The 24,375-nt window shown below is 39.1% G+C and overlaps 2 pseudogenes; both read left to right on the top strand.

Annotated features, from left to right (window-relative positions):
• The first annotated feature begins 14,268 nt into the window (after positions 1 to 14,268).
• Positions 14,269 to 15,483, top strand: LOC101360040 (protein FAM47E pseudogene; annotated as a pseudogene).
• A 3,736-nt stretch (positions 15,484 to 19,219) lies between these two features.
• Positions 19,220 to 19,769, top strand: LOC101359528 (ferritin heavy chain pseudogene; annotated as a pseudogene).
• The last annotated feature ends 4,606 nt before the right edge of the window (positions 19,770 to 24,375 follow it).

Here is a 24,375-nt window from a genome sequence, read left to right as displayed (position 1 = left end):
TTTTTTTTTAGGAAGAGTATATATCAATATCAGTGTAGATAGTGAAGGGACAAGCTAGAAAGAAGAGAGGCCATGAGAAGGATATTATATTTTTTGATGAGACATATAAAAAATCTGAACTAGTCAAATATGAGCAAATTATCATGTATCAGGCTTAAAGGATATCTGTAAATAGATATAAGAATATGTTCCTCCTTTGAGAAATCAGGAATGAAATTTCTCCTTTGGTATTTTCCCATAAACTGAATATTGTATTATTACAAGAAATAATCTATGTGTCTCATGATAGCTGAGGGTTTGAGTTTTAGCTTTTAACTCTTTAATTCCTAGAATTACACTTGCAATGTTATAGTGGTTTATTCTTTGTTATTATAACATTGCACTTTATACAACGTACCATCTTGGTTGTGTTTCCTTTTGCAAGTTTTGAGATAAAGCCAAAATTTCACAGTCATGTTCTTTTCATTTGATTATTCAAGTAATAAAACATGGGTTTTCTCGACATTTCAGCAAGAACAAACTTTGCGTGTTCTCATAGTGAAAATTAAGGGCAAAAATAGAGGAAACTGAAGTTTAGACAAGATGAAGAAAAATGATGCAGGCCAGGAATGATTTATGAAGAAATACTAAATAAGGGAGACTAAATGTGGAAAGCTTGGCAAAGCAGATGTCTAAGTGGGAACATAATTATATACAAATATCTGAAAAATGCCAAACTAGAGAGAAGCAACACATAGAAGCCGATAATATAGAGGAATAACTAACAATGTCATGATAATAAAAATGAAAATGAAATGAAAGCAAAGGAGAAGTTAATTGACAGTATGAAATATAGTAGAATAATATGATGTTGAAAATTATTGCTAGATTACAAGGTATCAAAAATGTTTTTGTGTGTTGGTATCAAGGAGCAACAATGACCTTTAAGATGCAACATTAGCATGCTCCCTAATACTTTAAAAACAAAGAACGGGGCAGTTGGGCAAAGTGATGGGAATCCTACAATGACGATCACTTTTCAGATACATGGCTTTGGGAGATGTTATATAGTCTCAGCAGGCTCTTTTCCATTAGCCATATCTCCTACTATTGAATTCCATGGTCAGAGTAGGATTGACAATTGGATAATTACTCATACAGTAATGTAATCTCTTTAATGACAGGGAGTGAGCTTGGAATGTTTCAGTTACAACAATTGATGCTTATTAATTACATTTCACTTGATAATTACCGTATGGATTTATGTAATTTCTCTTGCACCTATAGTTTTCCTCACATAGGAAAAACAAATTCTGTATGACAAAGTGAAAAGATATCCAATTTTCGAAGGTGCTTGAACTTCAGATTTTTTCTTATTACTATAACTCTAGGCAAATTGTCTTTGTTTCTTCATCTGAAAATGTTACTTTTTCCCTGGCCCTAAGTGGAAATGTTTTTCGTATGCTTCATACCGCAAGGAAAAAAAAAAAGTCATGAGCAAAGATCTCTAGATTTAAACTAAGTTCCAATTTCCCTACTCACCTGCATTTTTATTCCTTGGTTTCATACTTCAGCTTCGGACACTAATATTAGGTCAACTAGGTGTATTGATCCATTTAAATCTATTTCATTGATTTGCAATTGTAACCTGAAAACATCTGTGTGTTTGTGTTTATGTCTGTGTGTGTGTGTGTGCATGCTTTCTTCAACACACACCAACTGTCTTGGTCATCTAGTGCTGCTATAACAGAAATATCACAAGTTGATGGTTTTAACAAAGAGAAGTTTATTGTCTCACAGTCTAGTAGGCTACAAGTCCAAATTCAGGGCATCAGTTTCAGGAGGTTTTCTCTTCTCTGTTGGCTCTGGAGGGTGGTCTTTGTCATCAATCTTCCCCAGTCGAGAAGCTTCTCAGCACAGCGACTTCAGGTCCAAAGGACACACTATGCCCCTAGTGCTTCTTTCTTGGTGGTATGCGGTCCCCATATCTCTCTGCTAGCTTCTCTCTTTTATATCTCAAAAAAGACTGGCTTAAGACACAATCCAGTCTTGTAGATCTCATCAACATAACTGCTGCCAATCCATCTCATTAACATCATAGTGATAGGATTTACAACACAGGAAAATAACACCAGATGACAAAATGGTGGACAATCACACAATACTGGGAATCATGGCATAGCCAAATTAATACACGTATTTTGGGAGGACACAATTCAATCCATGATACCAACTAACTCAGAATCTAAACATACTCTCTGACACCAACTGCAAATGTAGTTGTTCTTCTGAACCTAACTAACAGAGCTAGGTTAGATCTCAAAAGTTAAAGGGCACAGTCCTTCAGACTGCCAAGTCTGATCAAGACTCCAGACACCAACTGCAAGCGTGGAGGTTTCCACGATACTTTTATATCTGACTTGCTGGCTATAAATTTGGTATTTTCCCTTACTCTTCAGGGTATCAGCCATAAGCTCAGGGGTCCCCAGGCTCCCCCTCCGTCTGACCTGCTGGCTAAGAATTCGGGAGTTCCCACTAACCCACACTCAGTTTTGATAGTTTGCTAGAATGACTCACAGAACTCAGGAAAGCATTATACTTATGATTACAGTTTTATTATAGCAAAAAGGATACAAATGAAGAGACACATAGGCAAGGTCTGGAGGGTCCCGGACATGAAGTGTCTATATCCCAAAGGATGTATCACCCTCCCTAGCATCAATGTCTTTTACCAACCAAGAAGCTTATTGAACTTCTGTGTCCAGAGTTTTTATTGGGGTTTCAATCCAGGGGCATGATTGATTGATTGATTGACTCATTGCCTATGTTGTGGAATTCACCCTCCAGCCCCCCTCCCCTGAGATAAGGCTGATATCAAATGGTGGGTTCTGGCCTGGCCAGGCCCCACCCAAAAGTCACCTCATTAGCATAACCTGTCAGGTGTAGTCTGGAGAACAAAGACCCTCCAATCACTTGGGAAATTCCAAGGGTTTAGTTTTTTTTCAGGAACCAAGGAAAAAGACCAAAGTCTTTGGTAAAGTTAATTGTATGCCCCACAACCTGTGTCACTCAATACTTATACGTAGAAAGGTGTCTTAGTCATCTAGTGCTTCTCTAACAGAAATACTGCAAGTGGATGGCTTTAACAAACAGAAATTTATTTTCTCACAGTCTAATAGGCTAGAAGTCCAAATTCAGGGTGTCAGCTCCAGGGGAAGGCTTTCTCCCTCTGTCGGCTCTGAAGGAAGGTCTTCGTTGTCATCAGTCTTCCCCTGGACTAGGAGCTTCTCTGTGCAGGAACCTCAGGTCCAAAGGATTTGCTCTGCTCCTGGTGTTTCTTCTTGGTGGTATGAGGTCCCCAATTCTCTGCTTGCTTCCCTTTCCTTTTATCTCTTGTAAGGTAAAAGGTGGTACAGGCCACACCCTAGGGAAAATCCCTTTACATTGGATCAGGGACGTGACCTGGGTAAGGGTGGTGTTACAATCCCACCCCAATCCTCTTTACCATAAAATTACAATCACAAAGTGGAGGATAACCACACAATTCTGGGAATTGTGGCCCAGCCAAATTGATACACACATTTTTGGAGGGACATAATTCAAACCAAGACAAAAGGGTATACCTCAAAAAATGAAATTTGAACAAAACCTTTTAAATAATTCATATGCAAAAACTGATTTCATCTGGCAAAGAAATGATGAGAATTTCAATATAGGGAAAACATAGCAATTGTATCTTTAAGTGCAATAGTTTGAGAATCCAGCAAGCTGTCTTGCACAAAACGGGAACTTAACAAATGTGTGTTGAATAAATGAATGACTAAACAAATGAATTTTAAAAAAGACATATGTTCAGGCCATGGTTGAGGAATAACATCTAATCTGCAATTTGTTTATTGAAAAATTATGGATGATGGCAAAAGAAAAGATATGCTGGATCAAAATTGTAAAACACCTACTGTGCTATGCTAAGGAGTTTGATATTCATTTTAAAGTAAAATTTAAAGCAGATGAATATCATGAGCATTAGGAAAAAATGCCAAATAAAATGGCATGAAATCTAAGGAAGTAGTTTGTTTCAATAAGGTGGGTATGATCCACAATTTCAAATGATGGAGATCAATAAGAATGGGATAATGTATCTGATGGTTACGAAGTTTTTTGGTGACTAGATTTATGGAAGAGAGCAAATAAAGTACAGATAGTCCCTGGCTTACGATGTATTTGAGTTACGACAAACTGGACTTAGGACCATCTGGTTTTTTTCTTGGTAATCTTATCATTAGCAATATGTACTACATACAATGATGCAGCATAGAGCTTGCTGATGTTATCCTTCTCAGATGTTCACTCACAGATGTTCAATGTTATGATTTACTATTCAAAACACTGCCACGTAGGAGACTAAGAAAACTAAAAAAAAAAAAGGTATTTGACTTACATCAGAACGGAACAGTGGCATAAATCGAGGATTACCTGTAAATTATACTTCTTCTTCTGGCCAAGATGTAGTAACAGTTAATGGATTTACTTTCTGAAACAAAAAAAAAAAAAAACAAGAAGAAGAAGAGGGGCATATAAGACAATAGCAGGCAAGACACTGGACATCAGGCAGCAAGGACAGTCATCCCTGATAGATGAGAAACAAATGAGGTGAGCCTTATGATTGTCTCAACTTACTTATTGGTTTCTAAGCCATGGCATGGAAGGCAGAAGAGACTAGTGGTCTCACTAAGTTCAGTTGATGAAGCAAAGAGATTCTGGGTAATAAGTGTGTAGAGTTCTCAGGGAAGAATAACAGAGAGTAGAATGCTGCACAGAGAGGGAACTCCAGAAACTTTCAGAGCTTCTCCTTGACCCCACCATTGATTATTTAGCTAATGACTGATCAGCTCATGCATATGGGAAAATTACCTGAGGCCAGGAAAGGAACCACCTAAAAGGATTATAGATAACAGTACCTGGAACTCTCATAAGGCCTGGAATAGTGACTTTTCCTGTTAGTCAGATTGGAAAACCTCAAAATTAACAAGACTTTGAATAATGTACACAAAAAGGTCTTGCCTCAGTAGTGGGGAATACTGTCCAACAAATCTTTAAAAGGACCCAAAAGATCAACTGTTTGCAGGCAACTTAACAGTGTCCCAGAACAAAGCTCAAAAATATTTATAAATATACAAAAATATCCAGCACCAACATGGTAAAATTCACAAGTCTGGTATCAAATAATAAATTACTATGGATGCAAATAGGCAGTCAAATTATCTTCATAATGAGAAGATGAATCAATCAATCAAAACTGACTCAGAACTGACACAGATGTTAAAATTAGCTAAAATCTTAATATTTAAAAAGTTAAATAAAGACATGGAAGTTATAAAAAAGACCTAAATCAAACTTCTAGACATGAAAATTTCAAAGTATAAGATGAAAAAACACATTGGATGTAATTTATGACACATTAGAAATTGAAAAAGAAAAGAGTAGTGTGCTTAAAGACTTTCAAGAGAAATTATCCAAAGTGAAACACAGAGAAAAAAGAAAAATTTAATATTAGTATAGCATCATTGAGCTTTGTGAAACTTAAAGCAGCCAAATATGTGTAATTAGAGTCTCCAAAGAAGAAGAGAGAAAAGGCATGACAGAAAACATATTTGAAGAAATAATGGCAATTTTTTTTCTCCAAATTTGGTGGAAACTATAAATCCACAAATTCAAGAAGTTTAACAAACCCTGAACACAAGAAACATAAAAAAAAGTCACCAAGGCACATCATGATCAAATTGCTCAAAAAATATTTATAAAGAGAAAATGTTAAAAGCAGCCACAAAAAAAAAAATTCATTATGTACAAAAAGACAAAAATCTGGGTAGTACCAGACTACTTGTTTGAAACAATGCAAATTACAAAACAATGTGACAATCTATTTAAACTACTGAAAGAAAAAAACAAACAACCTAGAATTCTTTACACAATTAAAAAAAATTTAAAACGAAGGCAAAATAAGGACTTTTTTTGACATACAAAAGATGCACAATTTTGTCACCAGTAGACATGCAGTGCAAGAAAGTTTAAAGGATTTCCTTCACACAGAAGGACAATGATAGCAGATGGCAACATTAATCTACACAAAGGAATGAAAAGTAATGAAATTGATAACTACATGAGTAAATACGTAAGATTTTTTATATATTAAAATCTCTTTAACAGTAATGTAGTGTTCAAGCAAAAGTAATAAAAAAGTATGGAGATTATAAAACACATAAAAGCAAAATGGATGTCAACAATAGAACAAAGATGAGAGAAGAAATCAATCAAATAGAAAAACATAAAAACCATAGTGAAAATTCATTGAAACTGAAAGCTGGTTCTTTAAAAAGACCAGTAAAATATATTAATCTCCAGCCAGTCTGAAAGGAACCCTGGTAGTGCAATGGTTAACAGCTCAGCTGCTAACTGAAAGGTCAGTGGTTTGAACCCACCAGCTGCTCTGCGGGAGGAAAGACCTGGTGATCTGCTCTGATAAAGATTTCAGCCTAGGAAATCTTATGGTCCTATTGGATCACTGTGTGTTGGAATTGACTCAACAGCACTCAACAACAACAAGCCAGTCTGATCAGGAAGAAAAGAAAAAGATACAAATTACCGAAATCAGCAATGAGAGACATTACATCACTACAGATTTCATAGATACTTAAAAATAATGAGATAGTATGGGCATTTTATAGCAATAATTTTGATAACACAGATGAAGTAGATATATTCCTTAAAATATACAAATTAACCAACCTCATTCAAGACAAAACAGATAACCTAAGTATCCACATGTCTACTAAAGAAATTAAATTTGTAATTAAGAAACCTTCACACAAAAATAAAACCAAAAACAAAACTCCAGGCCTAGAGTCAATGGCTTCACTGGTGACTTCTACAAAACATTTAACAAAGAAATAATACCAATCCTACATAAACACTTGCAAAAAATGAAGAGGATATAATACTTCCCAAATCTTTCTAACAAAGCTAAACAAAGACTTTGAAGGAAAAGAGTCACTGTATATACCTCATGAGCATAGATGCAAAAATATTCTCGGAATATGTTAGCAAAAGTAATCCAACAATATATATAAACCAAGTGAGATTTATCCCAGGAATCCAAAGTATATTTACCACTTTGAAATCAATCAAGGCAATATACTATTTTAACAAACTAAAAAAGAGAAAGCTCTATGAAATCTCACATGGGTACCAGAAAAAATATTTGACACAATCCAAGCATTTGATACAAAATATTCATCACAAACTTTCAAAACACTAGGAATAAAAGGGAATTTCCTCAAACTGATAAAGGGTATTATGAAAAACCTACAGTTAACATCATACTTAATGGTGAAACAATAAATGCTTTTACCCTAAGATCAGAAACAAGACAAACATTTCCATTCTCATCACTTCTATTCAACATCATACTGGAGGTTCCAGTCAGCGCAACAAGGAAAGGAAAAAAAAAATTCAGATTATAAAGAAAGAAGTGAAACTGTTTTTATTCACAAACGACATGACGATCTATGTAGAAAATCCAATAGAATCTGCAAAAAAGCTACTAGAACTAATAAATGAGTTCACCAAGGTTGCATGATATAAGATTAATATACAAAATTCAATTATATTCCTATTTACTAGCAATGAACAATTGGAAAATGAAAATTAAAATATGAACTATCATATGCAATAGTATAAAAAACACAAAATAGGGAAAATCTGGGGGGAAAAGTTGTGAAAGATCTATACAATAAAAACTACAAAACACTCTGAGATAAATTAAAAGCACATAAAGAAATGGAGAGAGGTACCTTTTTCATGGGTTAGAAGAGTCAATACTGTGAATTATCCCCAACTGATCTATAGATTATTTCAATACAGTCCTAATCGAAATACCAATAGGCACTCCAGTATCATTTGTTGAAAAGACTATTTTTTACCCACTCCATAGACCCTTCTCAAAAATCAATTGGCCATAGATAGATGGGTTTATTTTTGGATTCTATTCCATTGGTCTCTGTCTATCCTTATACACATATCACCCTGTTTTGATTATTGTAGCTCTATACTATGAATTTGGGAAGTGTGATCCTTCTTACTTTGTTCTTCTTTTTTAAGACTTTCAAATTGTACACTTGCAATTCCATATGAATTTGAGGATCAGCTTTTCCATTTCTGCAAAAAGGCTGTTGGAATTTTGATAGAGATTGTATCACTTTGGGTGGATCGCTTCACTTCATATGCAAAAATTAACTCAAAATGGATCAATGAACAAAATATAAGAACTAAAACCATAAAACTCTTAGGGGGAAAAAAAAACATAAGAAGTAAATCTTCAAGACCTTGTTGACATGACACCAAAAGGACAAGCAACAAAAGAAAAAAAATATACAAAACTTACTTCATCAAAATAAAAAAAAACTTGTGGATCAAAGGACTTTATCAACAAAGTGGAGAGGCAATCTACAGAAAGGAACAAAATGTTTGGGAAGCATATCTGATAAAGGTTTAATACTCAGAATATAAAATAACTCCTACAACTCAGGAGGTAGCATATGATCAAGAACTGATGGTATTGAAGGAAGAAGTCCAAGCTGCACTGGAGGCATTGGAGAAAAACAAGGCTTCAGGAATTGATGGAATACCAACTGAGATGTTTTAACAAAGGGATGCAGTGCTGGAGGTGCTCACTTGTCTACGCCAAGAGATTTGGGAGACAGCTACCTGGTCAACTGACTAGAGATTGTATTTGTGTCTATTTCAAGGAAAGGTGATCCATCAGAATGTGGAAATTATCGAACAATATCATTAATATCACACACAAGTAAAATTTTGCTGAAAATCATTCAAAAGTGGTTGCGGCAGTACATTGAAAGGGAACTAACAGAAATTCAAGCCAGATTCAAAAGAGGACATGGAACAAGGTATATCATTGCTGATGTCAGATGGATCGTGGCTGAAAGCGGAGACTACCAGAAATGTGTTTACCTGTGTTTTATTGACTATGCCAAGGCATTCAACTGCATGGATTATAACAAATTATGGATAACATTGCGAAGAATGGGAATTCCAGAACACTTAACTGTGCTCGTGCAGAACCTGTACACACACAAAGAGGCAATTGTTCGAACACAACAAGGGGATACTGCATGGTTTAAAATCAAGAAAGATGTGCGTCAGGGTTGTATCCTTTCACCATACTTATTCAATCTGTATGCTAAGCAACTAATCCGAGATGCTGGGCTACATGTAGAAGAACGTGGCATCAGGATTGGCAGAAGATTCATTAACAACCTGCAATATGCAGATGACACAACCTTGCTTGCTGCAAGTGAAGAGGACTTGAAGCACTTACTGATGAAGATCAATGACCACAGCCTTCAGTATGAATTACACCTCAACATAAAGAAAACAAAAACCTCACAACTGAACCAATAAGCAACATCATGATTGATAAAAGGAGAAAAGATTGAAGTTGTCAAGGATTTCATTTTACTTGGATCCACAGTCAATGCTCATAGAAGCAGCAGTCAGGAAATCAAATGACATATTGTGTTGGGAAAATCTGCTGAAGAAAACCTCTTTAAAGTGTCACTTCGAGGACTAAAGTGCTCCTGACCCAAGCCATGATATTTTCAATCGCCTCATATGCATGTGAAAGCTGGACAATGAATAAGGAAGACTGAAGAAGAATTGACACCATTGAATTATGGTGTTGGTGAAGAATATTGAATATAACATGGACTGCCAGAAGAACGAACAAGTCTGTCTTAGAAGAAATACAGCGATAGTGCTCCTTGGAAGCAAGAATGGTGAGCCTTCATCTCATGTACTTTGGACATGTTATCAGGAGGGACCAGTCCCTGGAGAAGGACATGATGCTTGGTAAAGGAGAGAGTCAGCAAAAAAGAGGAAGACCCTCTTGACACAGATGGACAGACCCTGTGACTGAACAATGGGCTCAAGCATAACAATGCTTGAAAGGATGGCGCAGGACTGGGCAGTGTTTCGTTCTGTTGTACATAGGGTTGCTATGAGTTGGAACTGACTTCAGGGCACCTAACAACAACAACAACAGCTCAACAAGGAAAAGGCAAATAACCAAGTTAAGAAATGGGCAAAGTACTTGGATAGATATTTCTCCTAAGAAGATATACAAATGGCCATTAAGCACATGAAAAGACGTTCAATGGTATTAGTCATTAGGGAAATGCAAATCAAAACCACACTATGATACCATTTTACACCCACTAACCAACAAAACAAAGTAGTTGCCATAGAGTCGATGTGATTCCAACTCACAGTGACCCTATAGGACAGAGTAGAACTGCCCCATAGGGGCAATTTGAACTACTGACTTTTTGGTTGGCAACCAAGCTATTAACCACTACGCCACCAAGTCTCCTCACACGCACTAGGATGGCCATTATCAGAAAAAACAGAAAATAGCAAGTATTGACGAGAATGTAGAAACTGGAATCCTTCAATTTCATTGTTAGTGGGAATGTAAAATAGTGCAGAAGCTGTGGAAAACAGTTTGGCAGTTCCTCAAAAGTAAAACACAGAGCTACCTTATGACCCAGAAATTCCACTCCTAGGTGGGGGACTCAAATAGATATTTGTACATCAATGTTCAGTAGAGTATTATTCACAATAGTCATAAAATGGAAACAATCCAAGTGTCCATCAACAGATGAATGAATGAACAAAATGTGGTATATGCATAAAATGGGATATTATTCAGCCATAAAGAGAAATGAAGTTCTGATATATACTTACAGCATGGAGGAATCTTGAAATCATTATGTTAAGTGAAATAAGTCAGATGCAAAAGGACAAACATTGTATTATCCCACATGTATAAAATATCTAGAATAGGCAAATGCATAGGGACAAACGTTTAATAGTGGTTACTAGGGACTGGAGAGAGGAAGAAATGGGGAGTATTATGGATTGAATTATGTCCCTCAAAAATATGTGTTGTAAATCCTAACCTCTATACCTGTGGTTATAATCCCATTTGGGAATGTGTTGTCTTTGTTACATTGATGAAGCAGGATTAGTGTAGGGTGTATTTTGAGTTAATCGCTTTTGAGATATAAAAGAGATTAAACAAGTGAGCAGAGCAGAGATGGGGTAAGATAGATGCCAAGACACTTGGAGATCTCCAAGGAACTAGGAAGCACAAGTTGAAAAAACAAGGACCTTCATCCAGAGCTGACAGAGAGAAGGCCTTCCCCTAGAGCCAGTGCTCTGAATTTGGACTTCTAGTCTCCTAAAGTGTAAGAAAATAAATTTGTTTTTTAAAGCGATCCACTTGTGGTATGTCTGTTGTAGCAGCACTAGATAACTAAATCTGGGAGTACTGCTTAAAGGGTATTGAGTTTTTGTTTGGGGTGATGAAAAACTTTTGGAAACAGTGGTGATGGTTGCACAACATGGTGAGTATAATTAATGTCACCGTAATTAATTGTATACTTAAAAATGGTTAAAATGAAAAATATTTTGTTATATATGTTTTACCACAATAATTTTTTAAAATTCCAACAGGCTTTTTTATAGTCATTGACAAACTGATTCTAAAATCTCCATAGAAATTAAAAAGGACCTAGAAGAAGCAAAAGAATTTTGTAGAAGAAGAAGGAGTTGGGGGACCAATGCAGTGTATTTTCAAGACATTGTAAAGCTAAAGTTATCAAGACAGTGTGGAATTAATGTAGACAGAAAAATAAATCAATGGAACAGAAAAGCGGGTCCAGAAATGGACCCACAGAAATATGGACAACTGATTTTCTACAAATATGGACAACTGATTTTCTACCAAGTTGTAAAAGAAATTCAGTGGAGAAAAGATAGTGGTTTCAAAAAAGGGTTATTGTACTATTGGATACCCAAAGGGAAAACAACAACTGTTATTTACATTTTGCACCATCTGTTGTTGATATTGTTAGATTCTGTCAAGACAATTCCAACTCATAGGGACCCTATATACAACAGAAGAAAACCCTGCCTGGTCCTGTGCCATCCTCACAATCATTGTTATGCTTGGGCCATCGTTGCAGCCACTGTGTCAGTCCATCTTGCTGAGGGACTTGCTCTCTTTCGATGACCCTCTACTTTAATAAGCATGATGTCCTTCTCCAGGGACTGGTCCCTCCTGATAACATGTCCAAACTATGTGAGATGAAGTTTCGCCATCCTTGCTTCCAAGGAGCACTATGGCTGTATTTCTTCCAAGACAGACTTGTTCGTTCTTCTGGCAGTCCATGTTATATTCAATATTCTTCACCAACACCATAATTCAAAGGTGTCAGTTCTTCTTAGGCTTTCCCTATTCATTGTCCAGCTTTCACATGCATATGAGGCAACTGAAAATACCATAGCTTGGGTCAGGTGCACCTTAGTCCTCAAAGTGACATCTTTGCTTTTTAACACTTTAAAGAGGTCTTTTGCAGCATATTTGCCCAATGCAGTATGTTGTTTGATTCCATGACTGCTGCTTCCATGAGTATTGATTGTGGATCCAAGTAGAATGAAATCCTTGACAACTTCAATATTTTCTTCATTTATCAAGATGTTGCTTATTGGTCCGCTGTGGGAATTTCTGGTTTCTTTATGTTGTGGTGTAATCCATATTGAAGGTTGTGGTCTTTGATCTTCATAAGTGCTTCAAGTCCTCTTCACTTTCAGCAAGCAAGTTTGTGTCATCTGCATATTGAAGTTTGTTAATGAGTCTTCCTCCAATCCTGATGTCCCGTTCTTCTTCATATACTCTACCTTCTCGGATTAGTTGCTTAGCATACAGATTGAATAAGTATGGTGAAAGGATACAACCCTGACACAAACCTTTCCTGATTTTAAACCACGCAGTATGCCCTTGTTCTGTTCCAATGACTGCCTCTTGGTCTAGGTACAGGTTCCTCATGACTACGATTACGTGTTCTGGAATTCTCATTCTTCACAATGTTATGCATAACTTGTTATGATTCACACAGTCGAAAGCCTTTGCATAGTCAATAAAACACATGTAAATATCTTTCTGGTATTCTCTGCTTTCAGCCAGGATCTATCTGACATCAGCAATGATATCCCTCATTCCACATCCTATTCTGAGTCCAGTTGAATTTATGGCAGTTCCCTGTCGATGTACTGCTGCAACCACTTTTGCATCATCTAAACAAATTAAATTAAAATAGATGACAGATCTAAACGTAAGATCTAAAATTATAAAACCTTTAGAAGAATGAAAAAAAATCTTTGTTGTGACCTTTGGATAAGCAAAGTTTTCTAAGATACAATGCAAACATCACAATCCATAAAAGAACAAATTGGTAAGTTGGACTTCATCAAAATAAAAAACTTCTCTTTGAAAGACACTGTTAAGACAATGAAAAGACAAGCCATATATGGAGAGAAACTATTTAAAAATCATATATCTGACAGAAGACTTATATTCGGAACACAAAAAGAACTCTCAAACTTCAATAAGATATCAAACAACCTAATTTTAAAAATGTGCAAAAAAAAAAAAAACTGAGTAGATACTTCATCAAAGGAGAGATAAGGATGACAAGTAAGTATCTGAAAGGATGCTCAACAGCAGTAGTCACTGGGGAAATGCAAATTAAAACCACAGGAGATATCAGGACACACTTATTAGAATAGCCAAAATTAAGATTACTCACTTTAGCAAGTATTGGCAAGTATGTGGAGGAAATACAGGTCTTACACATTGTTAGAAGGAATGTAAAATAGTATAACTGCTTTGGAAAAGCCTGGTAGTTTCTTGAAACATTAAACATACACCTACCATTCAATTCAGCCATTTGACAGTTGTTTACCCAAGAAAAACGAAAGCCTGTCTGCACAGACTTGCACCCAAATTTTTACAGCAGCTTTATTTGTAATAGTCACAAACTGGAAACAACCCAAATGTCCATCAAAAGGTGAATGGATAACCAGATGATATATCCATATAATGGACACTACAATAAAAAGGAAAGAGCTGCGGGTGGGGCCTGCGCAGGGGCTAAGGGCAGTCACGGGAGAATCGTGCTGCATACGCTGCGCCTGCGGTGCCAGAGCCTGGGAGAATCCCGGTTGGGCGCGCGGCCACACGGTCTCCTAGCAACCAGAGCGAGCTCAGGACAACAAGCTCCTGAAGCTAGACTGCAGGGAACTGGGGCCACCATGGCCTATCAGAGACGGCGGTCCCATCCCGTAGCGCTGGAACCCATGCCTCTGGGCATGAACTGCAAACCCTGGTACAAAGACAGACTGCCTTCCAAGTACTTTGCAAAGTCCAAGGATAGGCCGACGTTCCCCACCTCCCTGAGGGGCCGGAGTTGGGTGTTCGTGAGAGAGGGGCTGGACGACTTCAGGAAAGGTTGCCCACCTTGTGGACAGATGATCACTCGGGGCCCTAAGGAGAGCTGTCTCCCCGTGATTTATCGCACAACTCCCAGACCTGCCCCAAAAAGTTGTCGGAAGAAGCTGTCCAAGGAATCAGCCCTGTTTTCCAAGCTCTCGCCAGCCCAGCTAGCAAGGAAGGCCTTCGTGGAGAACACAGAAGCCCATCTGAGGCCTCATCCCTTGGCCTTCTACCCGAATCTGGAAGATAAAATGCCTGTAGAGCTCTTACAAAAGGTGCTAGAAGTGCTAGACCCTGACAAGAAGCTGGAGGACACCTGGGCTTACTGTCAGGATGGCAGGAAAAGAACGAAGCAACCTACAGAGCCCTTAAAAAATCGTTCTACAAAAGTCTGCCTGAGCCTTCCCAAACTGACTCCTGTGCCAAATCCAGACGATTGGCTTGAAGAAATGAAGGCAGGCATAGAGGATTTGCCCGAAATCCCTCCTATTCAAGAAAGCGTATCCAAAGGAGTTGCTGACTTCTGCGAATGGGTTGCTTCCTTTGGATGTACCGACGTTGATGAAGAGTTCGTGCAGAAAAAGTTTGACCTTTGTTCTGATTTCAAACTAAAGCTTGGTTCACCCCGAATAAAGAATGTAATCCTGGTTCCTCCGGAATTAAAGTACACTGAGGGGCTAAGTAAACAGGCACAACCAAAATTCTCCTTACCAGAACCAGACTTGGTGAAGAAACTCTATGAACTAGAGACTACTCCTCAAAAGAAGCACGTAAAGATGCGGTATGGAGCATGGTATCTGCACCCCAAGTTGTGGAAAAGGCTAAGAGAAGATGAACCTCTGCTTGACCCCAATGCTGAATTTATAGTTGAAAATGCCTATTTTAGAAAGGATAGAAAGGAATATGACATTCTTGCAGAGCTTTACGGAACGATCGCCTTTAAAGATTTCATTCTAAACAAGGGCTACACAATGCCGAGTTTAATCGAAAGGATGTTTATCAGGAAGGGATGGAGATATGATACTGTTAAGACTCCTACAATACTATCAACAAGAAATAGCTCAATCGGGGTGTCTTCAGAAGAGGATTAGATAGTTTTTTATTTACTGCATACTTGGCTATTTCTCTCTCATTTTAAACAGAATTTATGCTGTGTGCTCTACTGTGGATGTCTGTAAAGTTAACACCTAATGCTTATAAGCATTTCTCAATGGCATTCAGCTTCAGGTTCATCAACGTTTTATAAACTATGATTCCAGTATTCACATATATTCCCATGTTTTTGTAGCATTGTGACTGTCACATAGTTATATCAATTATTTGTAAAAATTAATAAAACTATAAATAAAAGCAGAATTACTCTTTTTAAAAAAGAATGAGCTAGTGATGTCAGCTACAACATGGGATGAATCTTAAAATACTGTGTGGACTGAAATAAGATTTGTGTAGTTCCAACTTACGTTAACATTTTAACAAAGTAATTATGACAATTATTTTGTTAACCAAAAGTTGAAATCTATAGCCAAAATAATGTTAGCCCCATTTAATAATGAAATTGGTATCTCTGCTTTTAGGATTCCATCAAATCCCCAAGAGTGGATTGGAAACTATTTATCAAAATTATAGAAACTTGAGTTATTCTGTTTTATCTTACTTCCCAAATGAACATATTTTAAAATGTTCACCATATTCACAAAAATTAATCAGGAAGGAGTGTTTCCATATCATGTAACAGAGGTTCAGAATAGCAGGGAGCTTGAAGTCCCTGGAAAATCTAGTGAACAAAATAAATCTTTGTAAGCAAAGATATACAGCAACTTCCAATATCCTCACATATCTATTCAAATGCAATTAATCTTCGCATTTCGTGAATAGCAATTTTAAGTACACTCATAAATTTAAAATAAGAAATCAAACAACTTCTTTACATTTTCAAAATAATAGCTAAAGTTCTCTGGGACTGAGACATTTGTAGCTAGAAAGATTAGTAGTGCAGATCTGAGGTGCACTTCTGTTTCCAGTAACAAAAGAATCCCCCTGTAAGTGGAAGTATATTTTATCCTACTAAGAATATATATATTTATGTGCAAATGCTCTATTTTTGGTGAAATGTGTCTGTGAGCATCGTGTGCCCGAAGAAACGGGAATGTTCTATGTATTTTTGTAAGTCAAGGCCTAGATTTTCTCTCCAAAGCCGTCACCTTAAACTTAAGCTTATGTCACCACTGTATCTCATTGTATTTCTACAAGAGCTTTCAGACTAGTCGCTTTTCTCCTTGACTATAGTTTTCTAAAATAAAAATCTGGTCAAATTCACACTCTTGTTAATTCTCCAGGCTCATTAAACTTACCTACCTACACACACACACACACACACACACACACACACACACACATCCCTGCACTGCAATGAACATACCCAGTTACAAAAGTCACCACACTCAAGAGTCACACTGTTGATTTATGGTCCTCCTGGTCCTGGTAATTTTCCAGTCAAGAGTAAGTTTTAATGATAAGTAAAGATGCCTTGTAACGAAGGATGCTGATATTGCACTTTTGTCAGGTTTCCTGGGAAGCAGAGCCAGAATGTTAACCCCAGGTCCATCAATTTCCCATATAGAAGAAAAGGGTTTTGTTCACCCTTTATCCACATTTGATCATAATAAAAATTAGTCAGGGTAAACCAAATGATATAATAATGTCAATATGCACATGGCTTAGCACAATAAAAGTTCATTTCCTGCTCAAATTATAGTCCATGTGAGTCTATGGAAGGCTCTGCTCCTCACAGTCATTGAGGGATCCAGGCTTCTTCCATCTTCAGGGGAATAAGAGTCCTCCCCTGGATCCTCTGCATCTTGCCAATAGTGGATGAGGAGAGAAAGTGTGGAGGAAAACATAAGAAATTTTATGAGACATTTCTAGAAGAGGTGCACTTCACTTCCACCTGTATTCCTTTGACTGTAAGCAGTCACATGGCAACACCTAGATGTCAGCAGAGCTGGGAAATATAATCTAGCAGCATGTCAAAAAACGTGACAAGAACACAGATATTGGTGAGCACTCATAGAACCTTCTATTTCAATGTCGTGTTGTTTTCCCCTCGTCTCAACCGTAAGCAATATAAGGGCAAAAACGGATTCTCTTGTCTTTTTTTTTTTTAACAGATTATACATGTTAGTATAAATTCTGCAAATATTTGTTGAATTTCTCATCATCACAAACAGCCTTAGGAGATAATTAGAACTTACTAAGCTCTCCTCCCTACAAGCTCATCAGGACCAATCCTCCTGTCACCACCAGGTCCTCAAACCTCCCAGGTCATCTCTTACCTCCTGGACTCTGATCCCCAAGTGGTTAGGCACATTTTCTAATCTGATCCAAGCTCCAACCCCTTCCTGGCTTCCTATACCCTTCCACCCTCCCTACTACCCTCGCCTGGAACACAGTTTATTTTCAGCCAAATCTCCTCTATCTTCAATATCTCAGGATGTTCCCATCACCTCTTTGCCCTAATTGAAAGCCGTTGCTGCCTAAAAACACTGACGTTCCTCCAGCATCTCCAAGTCAGGGTGATTTTTCTTTTCCTCCCACTTTCAGTGCATGACTGAGCATAAAAATGATGTTGGTGCCTCCCTTGCTCCCCATTGCCATCTCTAGAGCATTTGTTCTCCCTTTTCACAAAATACCATGGTTCCTTTAAAGCACATGCCATCAGGTTGCACCACCCATTAATTTCCTTGCTGCAATCAACTATGCCCTTTTATGCATCTTAACCGTCTGTTTACCGTCCAAGAAAACAAAAGGCTGTTTTTACCTAAGAGGAGTAAATTGACAACCTCGGTGTAGAGATGAGCGCATCTAGGATATCAGTGAATACATCATTGAAATTGTTCATTTTGGGGTCCAGACAGGACAGAAAGATGGTATTTATAGGATTGTGTTGAAATATAAAGACACAAGTGAGAATCAAGGGAATGAAAAACAAGTTCAGGAAGAGTGAAAGATGGGGAGGTGGAAACATTCACTGAGATTTTGGAGGTGGTACTGTGCTGTCACAGGAGTGTGAACTTGATCATGAATGGAAGGAAAAAAGTGGAGGTCACTGGAATTCATAGGTCTAGGACTCCATGAGAAAGCTAGCAAAAGTGTCGTTAGTATCGACGTTGAAGCCACTGAGGAAAGCTGTCATTCAATTAAGGCTCTGTAATATTAAAAACATGATATCACAACAAGCAATACGTTTATTGAAACAATCACATTAGAACAATATGCAAATAAGGTGCTTTACAGAATGCCCAGAGGGTTAACTCAAAATAGTTGCTCCTATACTCCTAAATAAATTATAAAATATTATAGCCCGGACACTTAGAGCAGAGAGGCCCAGGCTTCCTGCCTCAACCAGGATCCACGGAACGCGGCACTCGCACAGCCTTTCTCCGCTGGCCCTTCTGAGCCTGCCCCACCGATGGACCCGCCATCCAAGTCCCAATCCCCCGTCCCCCCCCCCACCCCTGGCTTATAACCGGCCCCTCATCCGGGTCCCAATCCCTCCTTATAAAGGATCCATCATCCGGGTCCCAATACCCCCTTATAACGTACCCATCATCGCGGTCTCAATGTCCCCTTTATAAAGGACCCCGTCATCCGTGTCCCAACTCTGCCATCCTGGTCTGAGTCTGGGCATCTGGATCCAGATCCCACCCTGATAGCCGCCCAGAGACGCCCTCCGTCCTCACCCACCTTGGGGGTGCCTTGTGGTCCCCACCGCGCCAGCCGAGCTCCACCTGCTCCCGCGTGGTCGCCACGTGGCCCCCGCCACCCGCCATGGCCACCGCACCATCTTTGCAGGTGCGTCAGAAGTACCACCAGGAGTGCGAGGCCGCCATCAACCGGCAGCTCAACCTGGAGCTCCACGTGTCCTACGTGTACCTCTCCATGGCCTACCACTTTGACTGTGACGACGTGGCCCTGAAGAACTTCCCCGCCTACTTCCTGTGCTAGTCGGGCGAGAAGCGCGGGCACGCGGAGACTCGGCTGAAGCTGCAGAACCAGGGAGGGGGCCGCATCCAGCTCTGCGACATGAGGCCCGACCTGGACGACTGGGGCAGCGGGCTCAATGCCATGGAGCGCGCCTTCCACCTTGGAGCAGAGCGTCAACCAGAGCTTCCTGGACCTGCACCAGCTGGCCACAGACAAAGGCGATGCGCAGCTGTGGGTCTTCCTGGAGAGTCACTTTCTGCACGAGCAGGTGAGGGTCATCAAGGAGCTGCGTGACCACATGACCAACCTGCGCAAGCTGGGGGCCCCGGACGGTGGCCTGGCCGAGTACCTCTTTGACAAGTTCACCCTGGGCGACAGTGACAAGGATAACTGAGCCTTAGCACCGGATAACTTCCATGGTCCCAGGTGCGCACAAGCATGCTGTGGTTACAGCACGTTCCCATCTCTTTTCTCTTCCAAGTTTACCATTTCTCCCACTAAAGTGAGTTGGTTCCAGAGTTAAAATAAATAAAGGTCTCCTGCTGATTCCTGTGCGTGCAGAATGCCCAACTTTGAAGAACAGCGCACATCCCCATGCAGTGGTCCAGGAGTCTCCCCACCCACCCATGCCCCAACCTCACGCAGCTCGGGAACTTCAGAGGTGGAGGGAGGGACAAGGTATTTCAGGTGAGATTGGAAAACACAAAATTAATCTTCCCTTTATAAGCAAGGTGAGGTGGGAGGGGCAGGTTAGGGAGGTGGGGTAATATCTGGGAGTCTCCCCACCCACCCATGTCCCAACCTCATGCAGCTCGGGAACTCTAGGGGTGGAGGGAGGGATAAGATATTTCAAGTGAGCCTGGAAAACACAAAATAAGTCTTCCTCCTATAAGCAACGTGGGATGGGGTGTGCTGGGGGGGGCGTGGGGAGGTAGTGGGTTGCATGGGGTGTGTGGGGTGGTGCCGGGCTTACCATACATGGATGTGCATGGTAAAAGGATAAAACGTGGCCTGGACTTCATGATAGTGTTTGCCTCTGGGATGAAGTGAAGGAAATTAGATAGGGTAGGCATCAAAATAAAGGGGTCTTCCACTTTACCTGTAATCTTTTATCATGGTCACAGTGACAGGCATTCTATTGCTGTAGTTACTTATGTTTTCTTTCATTTTTACCATTTCTACCAAAAAAGTAATTTACTACCAAAAATGGAGGAAAAAAAAAAAAAAGGGAAACCTCTAAAATGGCTGAAGGTCAAATGTTTGATTTGAATATAAAATAGAATAAATCCCCCTGAGTACAAAGCCAGTGACTCTGGCTACTTTGAAGACTATAGAGGGAGGGGCCCACTTGGATGGCTAGAATTAAAACAAACAAACAGAAATTAACAAATGTTGGCAAGGATGTGGAGAAATTGGAACCCTTATCCATTGCTGATGGGAATGCAAAATGGTACAGCCATTGTGAAAATAGTGTGGTGGTTCCTAAAAAAACTAAAAATAGAACTACCATATGACCCAGCAATTCCACTCCTAGGTATACACCCAAAAGTCTTGAAAGCAGAGACTTGTACACCAATGTTCATTCAGCACTATAAGCAATAGACAAAAGGTGGAAACAATCTAAATGCCCATGAATAGATGAATGAATAAACAAAATGTGGTACATATGTACAATGGAACACTACTCAGCCAGTAGGAGAAATGAAGTCTTGATACATGCTACAATATAGATGGAGCTTAAAGATATTATGCTGAGTGAAATAAGTCAGTTGCAAAAGGACAAATATTGTATGACCTCACTTACATAAAAAGACAAGAAAAGGCAAACATATATACACCAGTTTAATAGTGGATACCAGAGGCAAGAAGGAGGTGGAAAAGGGGTGGGTATTGCTTGTGGAGTACTGAGTTTCAGTTTACAGTGATGGAAAAATCACGTTGATTAAGGGTAGAGTTGCACAGCCCATCATGGTAAGTGTTGTCAGTAAGTTGTAACCTATAAAAAGTTGAATTGGCAAAAATTGTGTGATATACATACTGACAAAAAAACTCACACGGAGCAGCTGCTGGGCAGCTTACGTACAGTCAAACACCTCATGGGATTTAGTTCCTTGGTTTGAAGGTTTAGGGTCATGGTTTCATGGGATATCCTAGTTAATTGGCCTAATAACTTGTTTAGTGCTTCTGTTCTACCTCCTAGTTCACTGCATAGTTTCTGGAGTCTTAAAAGCTTATGAGTGGCCATCCAAGGCACAACAATTGGTCGCTATATGCCTGGGGAAACAGAGGAAGGAGAGTTAGGAACAGGAGGAAGAAATGGAATGTGTGGCTAATTGCCTCCGTGAACAACTGCCTCTTTTGCCACCAGACCAGAAGAACTGGATTGTGCCTGGCTACCATTACGGAACATTTTGATCAAAGATTTTGTAGAAAAATCCTGGTCAAAACGGGTAAAACACAGAACAGGATTTAAAATTTTCATGAACTCCAGATTTTCTGGAGCCATGCAGGCTGGGTGAACCCCTGAAACTACTGCCCTGAGATAATCTTTAAACCTTAAACCAAATATATTCCCTGAAGTCTTTATAAAACAATAGTTTAGCTTAACTAGTAGAAAATGTCTTCCTTGAGAATTATGCTCTTTTAAGAACTATGTATATGGTTCAAAATTACAACAGCAACTAAAAGTTTAGAAAGGAACCTTAGAGGGCAGTGAGTTTTATGTTAATGAAGGAGGAACAACTCAGAAAAGGAGGAAGAGAATGGTTGCACAACTTGAATAATCAATGTCACTAAATTGTACATGTAGGAACTGTTGAATTGGTATATGGTTGGCTGTGTATATTTTCAACTTCTCAACAACAAAAACTAAATAAAATTTTAAAACATACATATATATGTGTGTGTGTGTATATATATATATAGAGAGAGAGGGTGGGGGAAGAAAGGAAGCAGGGGGCCATTTAGGAGGCTTTGCACAGATTCAGGTGACGAGAGGCTGATGGCTGGAACTACAGTGGTGGCTGAGGAAACGTAGAGACGTAGACAAATTCCAGATAGATTTTGGACACATCAACATGATGTGCTCATGCACTGGAGGTGAGGAATGGGGGATGGGGAAAACAATCTAGTTTCTGGGGTTTGGCCTTGAGCACCTGGGCTGATGGTGGTGCTATTTATTAATCTGGGGACGATGTTTGCAGGGGCACCTCGGGTGGAGGGTGGGAAGGTATGTCCTGTAAAATCTGAGATGCCTACTAGACATCAAGTGTGATGTCCTGCAGGTAGCAGAAAGTGAATCTGGAGCTAAGGAGGAGGTCTGGGTTGGAAATATACATATAGGAGACATCAGTTTGAGGTATTGATGGTGTTGAGGTCATGTGGCAGGATAAGCTCCCCTAGAAAGAGAGTGTACAGAGTATGGCACATCAACCCAAAGCCCAGGGCAACTAACATGTAGAGGATGGGTTAATCTTCCCTTTGCAGGTGCGTCATTCCAGTCTGACTGGCCCCCAGTGCCCATTCCAAGTGTATCCCCAAATCAGCCTTTTCCTGAACTCAATGAGCCTCTGATTTCTGCTTTCAGGATGTGGAGAAGATTTAGCTATTTTTCCTGTCTCCATGGCTATGGGTAAAAAGAAATTATTTCCCAGTAAGAAGATTGCCTAAGGAAATAATAGACATGCTTTTCTGTTTGTTTGTTTTATTTTTACTGTTCCCATTTTAAAACTCCATTTTCTCTCTCAGCCCATCATCTTTTTGACCAGATGAAATCTGCACTCATGTAAACCCTAAGGTTGTCCATGTCTGGGAAATAATACTCCAAACATTTTGTTTCTTCTGTACCATGTGTAGGTTAGAAGGATAAATGTTAAAAAAATTTACAGATTTTTGTATGCTATATTGAAACATACATAGGTAGCTTCAGTCTCCTTAAAGTAGCAGATTACTTTCAATCATTTAGTAAAATATGAACAAGTTTAGCTAAGTAGTAATTATCTTCCACATCTCCCCAAGACTATCTTTTAACACTTTCTTAAAAATAAGGATTATGGCGGCCCTTTAGTTCACTTTCCAGAAAATGCTATTGTTCCTTTATTCTTCTTAGTCAATCTTGGTCTCTTTACTGTTTTTCTTTCTCTGCCTGCTTTTGAGGAACTGTCCTCTTATTTTGTCTCAGATCTTACCTATTTATAAATATTGGCCAATATTCATTGGTCACTGTTCTCCTCCAGATATGTGAAAAGCACAGGGTGAGCATCTATTTCTGAGTGTTTAAAACTGTAAATTCACTGAGGATGCCTTCCTACTTTCCTGTTTTGGAGAGGCAGTTTGGTATAATGGTTAAGAACACAGATTGCTTGGGTTCAAATTCCAGCTTAGCCACTTCCAATTTTGGGTGAACTTGGGGCAAGTTATTTAACTTCTCTGTGCCTCAGTTTCCTCACATGTAAAATAGGGAAAATAAAAGCATCAATACCACTGGGTTGTTGAGAAGATTAAATGAGTTAATATATGTAAACCAGTTACAATAGTGTTTTATGTGTTAGCCATCAGTTAACATCATTATCATCCCCATCATCATCTTCCATTATTAACTAAGTTCCTTTGTGTTATTTATGCTTTGGGGAAGAGATTTCACATCTATACTTAGCCACTGGGGGTCTCTCTTGCATTTCAGTCAACCATCTCACCCTGCATATTGAGAAGGCAAAGACTTTGGTGGCTACTTTGGTTGTCAAGTGCTGTTAGGACTCAGGAGGGTAGACTGTTTCGCTGCTCCAAACTGAGGCCCAAGCCTGGAGGTGAGTGTTTCTGTGACAATTTTCACCAGCAGAAAATTTCTGCTTCACCAACTGAAGCGGAATCTACGTTTTAACAAGACCTCAGGTGATGAATGTGCGCAGAGAAGTTTGAGAAGCATTGCTTTAGCACCTTGGTTCTCAAACATGGCTGCACCTTGGAATCACCTGGAGAACTGGACAATTCTGATAACACAA

The sequence above is a fragment of the Trichechus manatus genome, unplaced genomic scaffold (genome assembly GCF_000243295.1).
Source record: "Trichechus manatus latirostris isolate Lorelei unplaced genomic scaffold, TriManLat1.0 scaffold00427, whole genome shotgun sequence".
In the NCBI taxonomy this organism is placed as follows: domain Eukaryota; kingdom Metazoa; phylum Chordata; class Mammalia; order Sirenia; family Trichechidae; genus Trichechus; species Trichechus manatus.
The sequence above is the reverse complement of the archived record's forward strand: the minus strand, read 5'-3'. Positions and strand labels throughout refer to the sequence as shown.